We start from the raw sequence: 5000 nt of genomic DNA, 5'->3' as shown, positions 1-5000 counted from the left end.
TGGTTTGGCTGTAGGTGCTCAAAAACATTAACTTTAGACCTCTTTTACTTCTTAACTCAAGTAAATTCAATGATGAGTTGAAAAATGAAATGTAAAATGTAATAGAAAAGAATGTTATGGCAGTATAAAATTACCTACATCTCCTGGTATTCCCAGGTGGTGTCCCATCCAAGTACTAACCAGACCCAACACTGCATAGCTTCCAATATCAGACGAGATTGGGCATGTCCAGTGTGGTTTGGCTGTAGGTGCTCAAAAACATTAACTTTAGACCTCTTTTACTTCTTAACTCAAGTAAATTCATTCATAAGTTGAAAAAATTAAATGTAAAATGTAATAGAAAAGAATGTTATGGCAGTATAAAATTACCTTCAGCAACTGGTATTCCCAGGTTGTCTCCCATCCAAGTACTAACCAAGCCCAACACTGCATAGCTTCCAAGTTCAGACGAGATTGGGCATGTCCAGTGTTGTTTGGCTGTAGGCACTAAAAAACATTAACTTTAGACCTCTTTTACTTCTTAACTCAAGTAAATTCATTGATAAATTGAAAAAATGAAATGTAAAATGTAATAGAAAAGAATGTTATGGCTGCATAAAATTACCTACAACACCTGATATTCCCAGGTGGTCTCCCATCCAAGTACTAACCAGGCCCAACACTGCATAGCTTCCAAGATCAGACGAGATTGGGCATGTCCAGTGTGGTTTAGCTGTAGGTGCTCAAAAACATTAACTTTAGACCTCTATTACTTCTTAACTCAAGTAAATTCATTGATAAGTTGAAAAAATTAAATGTAAAATGTAATAGAAAAGAATGTTATGGCAGTATAAAATTACCTACAGCACCTGGTATTCCCAGGTGGTCTCCCATCCAAGTACTAACCAGGCCCAACACTGCAAAGCTTCCAAGATCAGACGAGATTGGGCATGTCCAGTGTGGTTTGGCTGTAGGTGAACAAAAATATAAACTTTAGACCTCTATTACTTATTAAGTCAAGTAAATTCATTGATAAGTTGAAAAAATTAACTGTAAAATGTAATAGAAAAGAATGTTATGGCAGTATAAAATTACCTACTGCATCTGGTTTTCCCAGGTGGTCTCCCATCCAAGTACTAACCAGGCCCAACACTGCATAGCTACCAAGATCAGACGAGATTAGGCATGTCCAGTGTGGATTGGCTGTAGGTGCTCAAAAGCATTAACTTTAGACCTCTATTACTTCTTAACTCAAGGAAATTCATTGATAAGTTGAAAAAATTAAATGTAAAATGTAATAGAAAAGAATGTTATGGCAGTATAAAATTACCTATAGCACCTGGTATTCCCAGGTGGTCTCCCATCCAAGCACTAACCAGGCCCAACACTGCATAGCTTCCAAGATCAGACGAGATTGGGCATGTCCAGTGTGGTTTGGCTGTAGGTGCTCAAAAACATTAACTTTAGACCTCTTTTACTTCTTAACTCAAGTAAATTCATTGATAAGTTGAAAAAATTAAATGTAAAATGTAATAGAAAAGAATGTTATGGCAGTATAAAATTACCTACAGCAACTGGTATTCCCAGGTTGTCTCCCATCCAAGTACTAACCAAGCCCAACACTGCATAGCTTCCAAGTTCAGACGAGATTGGGCATGTCCAGTGTGGTTTGGCTGTAGGTGCTCAAAAACATTAACTTTAGACCTCTTTTACTTCTTAACTCAAGTAAATTCAATGAAGAGTTGAAAAATGAAATGTAAAATGTAATAGAAAAGAATGTTATGGCAGTATAAAATTACCTACATCTCCTGGTATTCCCAGGTGGTCTCCCATCCAAGTACTAACCAGACCCAACACTGCATAGCTTCCAATATCAGACGAGATTGGGCATGTCCAGTGTGGTTTGGCTGTAGGTGCTCAAAAACATTAACTTTAGACCTCTTTTACTTCTTAACTCAAGTAAATTCATTCATAAGTTGAAAAAATTAAATGTAAAATGTAATAGAAAAGAATGTTATGGCAGTATAAAATTACCTTCAGCAACTGGTATTCCCAGGTTGTCTCCCATCCAAGTACTAACCAAGCCCAACACTGCATAGCTTCCAAGTTCAGACGAGATTGGGCATGTCCAGTGTTGTTTGGCTGTAGGCACTAAAAAACATTAACTTTAGACCTCTTTTACTTCTTAACTCAAGTAAATTCATTGATAAATTGAAAAAATGAAATGTAAAATGTAATAGAAAAGAATGTTATGGCTGCATAAAATTACCTACAACACCTGATATTCCCAGGTGGTCTCCCATCCAAGTACTAACCAGGCCCAACACTGCATAGCTTCCAAGATCAGACGAGATTGGGCATGTCCAGTGTGGTTTAGCTGTAGGTGCTCAAAAACATTAACTTTAGACCTCTATTTCTTCTTAACTCAAGTAAATTCATTGATAAGTTGAAAAAATTAAATGTAAAATGTAATAGAAAAGAATGTTATGGCTGTCTAAAATTACCTACAGCACCTGGTATTCCCAGGTAGTCTCCCATCCAAGTACAAACCAGGCCCAACACTGCATAGCTTCCAAGATCAGACGAGATTGGGCAGGTCCAGTGTGGTTTGGCTGTAAGTGCTCAAAGCATTAAATTTAGACCTCTATTACTTCTTAACTCAAGTAAATTCATTGATAAGTTGAAAAAATTAAATGTAAAATGTAATAGAAAAGACTGTTATGGCAGTATAAAATTACCTAAAGCACCTGGTATTCCCAGGTGGTCTCCCATCCAAGTACTAACCAGGCCCAACACTGCATAGCTTCCAAGATCAGACGAGATTGGGCATGTCCAGTGTGGTTTGCCTGTAGGTGCTCAAAAACATTAACTTTAGACCTCTTTTACTTCTTAACTCAAGTAAATTCATTGATAAGTTGAAAAAATTAAATGTAAAATGTAATAGAAAAGAATGTTATGGCAGTATAAAATTACCTACAGCAACTGGTATTCCCAGGTGTTCTCCCATCCAAGTACTAACCAGGCCCAACACTGCATAGCTTCCAAGATCAGACGAGATTGGGCATGTCCAGTGTGGTTTGACTGTAGGTGCTCAAAAACATTAACTTTAGACATCTTTTACTATTTAACTCAAGTAAATTCATTGATAAGTTGAAAAAATTTTATGTAAAATTTAATAGAAAAGAATGTTATGGCAGTATAAAATTACCTACAGCACCTGGTATTCCCAGGTGGTCTCCCATTCAAGTACTAACCAGGCCCAACACTGCATAGCTTCCATGATCAGACGAGATTGGGCATGTCAAGTGTGGTTTGGCTGTAGGTGCTAAAAAACATTAACTTTAGACCTCTTTTACTTCTTAACTCAAGTAAATTCATTGATAAGTTGAAAAAATGTAATGTAAAATGTAATAGAAAAGAATGTTATGGCTATATAAAATTACCTACAGCACCTGGTATTCCAAGGTGGTCTCCCGTCCAAGTACTTACCAGGCCCAACACTGCTTAGCCTCCAAGATCAGACGAGATTGGGCATGTCCAGTGTGGTTTGGCTGAAGGAGCTCAAAAACATTAACTTTAGACCTCTTTTACTTCTTTACTCAAGTAAATTCATTGATAAGTTGAAAAAATTAAATGTAAAATGTAATAGAAAAGAATGTTATGGCTGCATAAAATTACCTACAGCACCTGGTATTCCCAGGTGGTCTCCCATCCAAGTACTAACCAGGCCCAACACTGCAAAGCTTCCAAGATCAGACGAGATTGGGCATGTCCAGTGTGGTTTGGCTGTAGGTGAACAAAAATATAAACTTTAGACCTCTATTACTTATTAAGTCAAGTAAATTCATTGATAAGTTGAAAAAATTAACTGTAAAATGTAATAGAAAAGAATGTTATGGCAGTATAAAATTACCTACTGCATCTGGTTTTCCCAGGTGGTCTCCCATCCAAGTACTAACCAGGCCCAACACTGCATAGCTACCAAGATCAGACGAGATTAGGCATGTCCAGTGTGGATTGGCTGTAGGTGCTCAAAAGCATTAACTTTAGACCTCTATTACTTCTTAACTCAAGGAAATTCATTGATAAGTTGAAAAAATTAAATGTAAAATGTAATAGAAAAGAATGTTATGGCAGTATAAAATTACCTATAGCACCTGGTATTCCCAGGTGGTCTCCCATCCAAGCACTAACCAGGCCCAACACTGCATAGCTTCCAAGATCAGACGAGATTGGGCATGTCCAGTGTGGTTTGGCTGTAGGTGCTCAAAAACATTAACTTTAGACCTCTTTTACTTCTTAACTCAAGTAAATTCATTGATAAGTTGAAAAAATTAAATGTAAAATGTAATAGAAAAGAATGTTATGGCAGTATAAAATTACCTACAGCAACTGGTATTCCCAGGTTGTCTCCCATCCAAGTACTAACCAAGCCCAACACTGCATAGCTTCCAAGTTCAGACGAGATTGGGCATGTCCAGTGTGGTTTGGCTGTAGGTGCTCAAAAACATTAACTTTAGACCTCTTTTACTTCTTAACTCAAGTAAATTCAATGATGAGTTGAAAAATGAAATGTAAAATGTAATAGAAAAGAATGTTATGGCAGTATAAAATTACCTACATCTCCTGGTATTCCCAGGTGGTCTCCCATCCAAGTACTAACCAGACCCAACACTGCATAGCTTCCAATATCAGACGAGATTGGGCATGTCCAGTGTGGTTTGGCTGTAGGTGCTCAAAAACATTAACTTTAGACCTCTTTTACTTCTTAACTCAAGTAAATTCATTCATAAGTTGAAAAAATTAAATGTAAAATGTAATAGAAAAGAATGTTATGGCAGTATAAAATTACCTTCAGCAACTGGTATTCCCAGGTTGTCTCCCATCCAAGTACTAACCAAGCCCAACACTGCATAGCTTCCAAGTTCAGACGAGATTGGGCATGTCCAGTGTTGTTTGGCTGTAGGCACTAAAAAACATTAACTTTAGACCTCTTTTACTTCTTAACTCAAGTAAATTCA

General features: G+C 37.1%; 22 pseudogenes; all 22 read right to left on the bottom strand.

Annotated features, from left to right (window-relative positions):
• The window catches only part of LOC148499076 (5S ribosomal RNA), a 119-nt pseudogene extending 103 nt beyond the window's left edge, over window positions 1-16 (bottom strand).
• Window positions 17-131: 115 nt separating this feature from the next.
• Window positions 132-250, bottom strand: LOC148499075 (5S ribosomal RNA; annotated as a pseudogene).
• Window positions 251-366: 116 nt separating this feature from the next.
• LOC148499074 (5S ribosomal RNA) lies at window positions 367-485 on the bottom strand (annotated as a pseudogene).
• Window positions 486-601: 116 nt separating this feature from the next.
• On the bottom strand, window positions 602-720 carry LOC148499073 (5S ribosomal RNA; annotated as a pseudogene).
• Window positions 721-836: 116 nt separating this feature from the next.
• LOC148499072 (5S ribosomal RNA) lies at window positions 837-955 on the bottom strand (annotated as a pseudogene).
• Window positions 956-1071: 116 nt separating this feature from the next.
• LOC148499071 (5S ribosomal RNA) lies at window positions 1072-1190 on the bottom strand (annotated as a pseudogene).
• A 116-nt stretch (window positions 1191-1306) lies between these two features.
• On the bottom strand, window positions 1307-1425 carry LOC148499070 (5S ribosomal RNA; annotated as a pseudogene).
• A 116-nt stretch (window positions 1426-1541) lies between these two features.
• LOC148499069 (5S ribosomal RNA) lies at window positions 1542-1660 on the bottom strand (annotated as a pseudogene).
• A 115-nt stretch (window positions 1661-1775) lies between these two features.
• LOC148499068 (5S ribosomal RNA) lies at window positions 1776-1894 on the bottom strand (annotated as a pseudogene).
• Window positions 1895-2010: 116 nt separating this feature from the next.
• On the bottom strand, window positions 2011-2129 carry LOC148499067 (5S ribosomal RNA; annotated as a pseudogene).
• A 116-nt stretch (window positions 2130-2245) lies between these two features.
• On the bottom strand, window positions 2246-2364 carry LOC148499066 (5S ribosomal RNA; annotated as a pseudogene).
• A 116-nt stretch (window positions 2365-2480) lies between these two features.
• Window positions 2481-2599, bottom strand: LOC148499065 (5S ribosomal RNA; annotated as a pseudogene).
• Window positions 2600-2714: 115 nt separating this feature from the next.
• Window positions 2715-2833, bottom strand: LOC148499064 (5S ribosomal RNA; annotated as a pseudogene).
• Window positions 2834-2949: 116 nt separating this feature from the next.
• Window positions 2950-3068, bottom strand: LOC148499063 (5S ribosomal RNA; annotated as a pseudogene).
• A 116-nt stretch (window positions 3069-3184) lies between these two features.
• LOC148499062 (5S ribosomal RNA) lies at window positions 3185-3303 on the bottom strand (annotated as a pseudogene).
• Window positions 3304-3419: 116 nt separating this feature from the next.
• On the bottom strand, window positions 3420-3538 carry LOC148499061 (5S ribosomal RNA; annotated as a pseudogene).
• A 116-nt stretch (window positions 3539-3654) lies between these two features.
• On the bottom strand, window positions 3655-3773 carry LOC148499060 (5S ribosomal RNA; annotated as a pseudogene).
• A 116-nt stretch (window positions 3774-3889) lies between these two features.
• LOC148499059 (5S ribosomal RNA) lies at window positions 3890-4008 on the bottom strand (annotated as a pseudogene).
• Window positions 4009-4124: 116 nt separating this feature from the next.
• LOC148499058 (5S ribosomal RNA) lies at window positions 4125-4243 on the bottom strand (annotated as a pseudogene).
• Window positions 4244-4359: 116 nt separating this feature from the next.
• On the bottom strand, window positions 4360-4478 carry LOC148499057 (5S ribosomal RNA; annotated as a pseudogene).
• A 115-nt stretch (window positions 4479-4593) lies between these two features.
• Window positions 4594-4712, bottom strand: LOC148499056 (5S ribosomal RNA; annotated as a pseudogene).
• A 116-nt stretch (window positions 4713-4828) lies between these two features.
• Window positions 4829-4947, bottom strand: LOC148499055 (5S ribosomal RNA; annotated as a pseudogene).
• Window positions 4948-5000: the final 53 nt, after the last annotated feature.

This window comes from Taudactylus pleione, unplaced genomic scaffold (assembly GCF_031769625.1).
Source record: "Taudactylus pleione unplaced genomic scaffold, aTauple2 ptg000550l, whole genome shotgun sequence".
Lineage (NCBI taxonomy): Eukaryota > Metazoa > Chordata > Amphibia > Anura > Myobatrachidae > Taudactylus > Taudactylus pleione.
The sequence above is the reverse complement of the archived record's forward strand: the minus strand, read 5'-3'. Positions and strand labels throughout refer to the sequence as shown.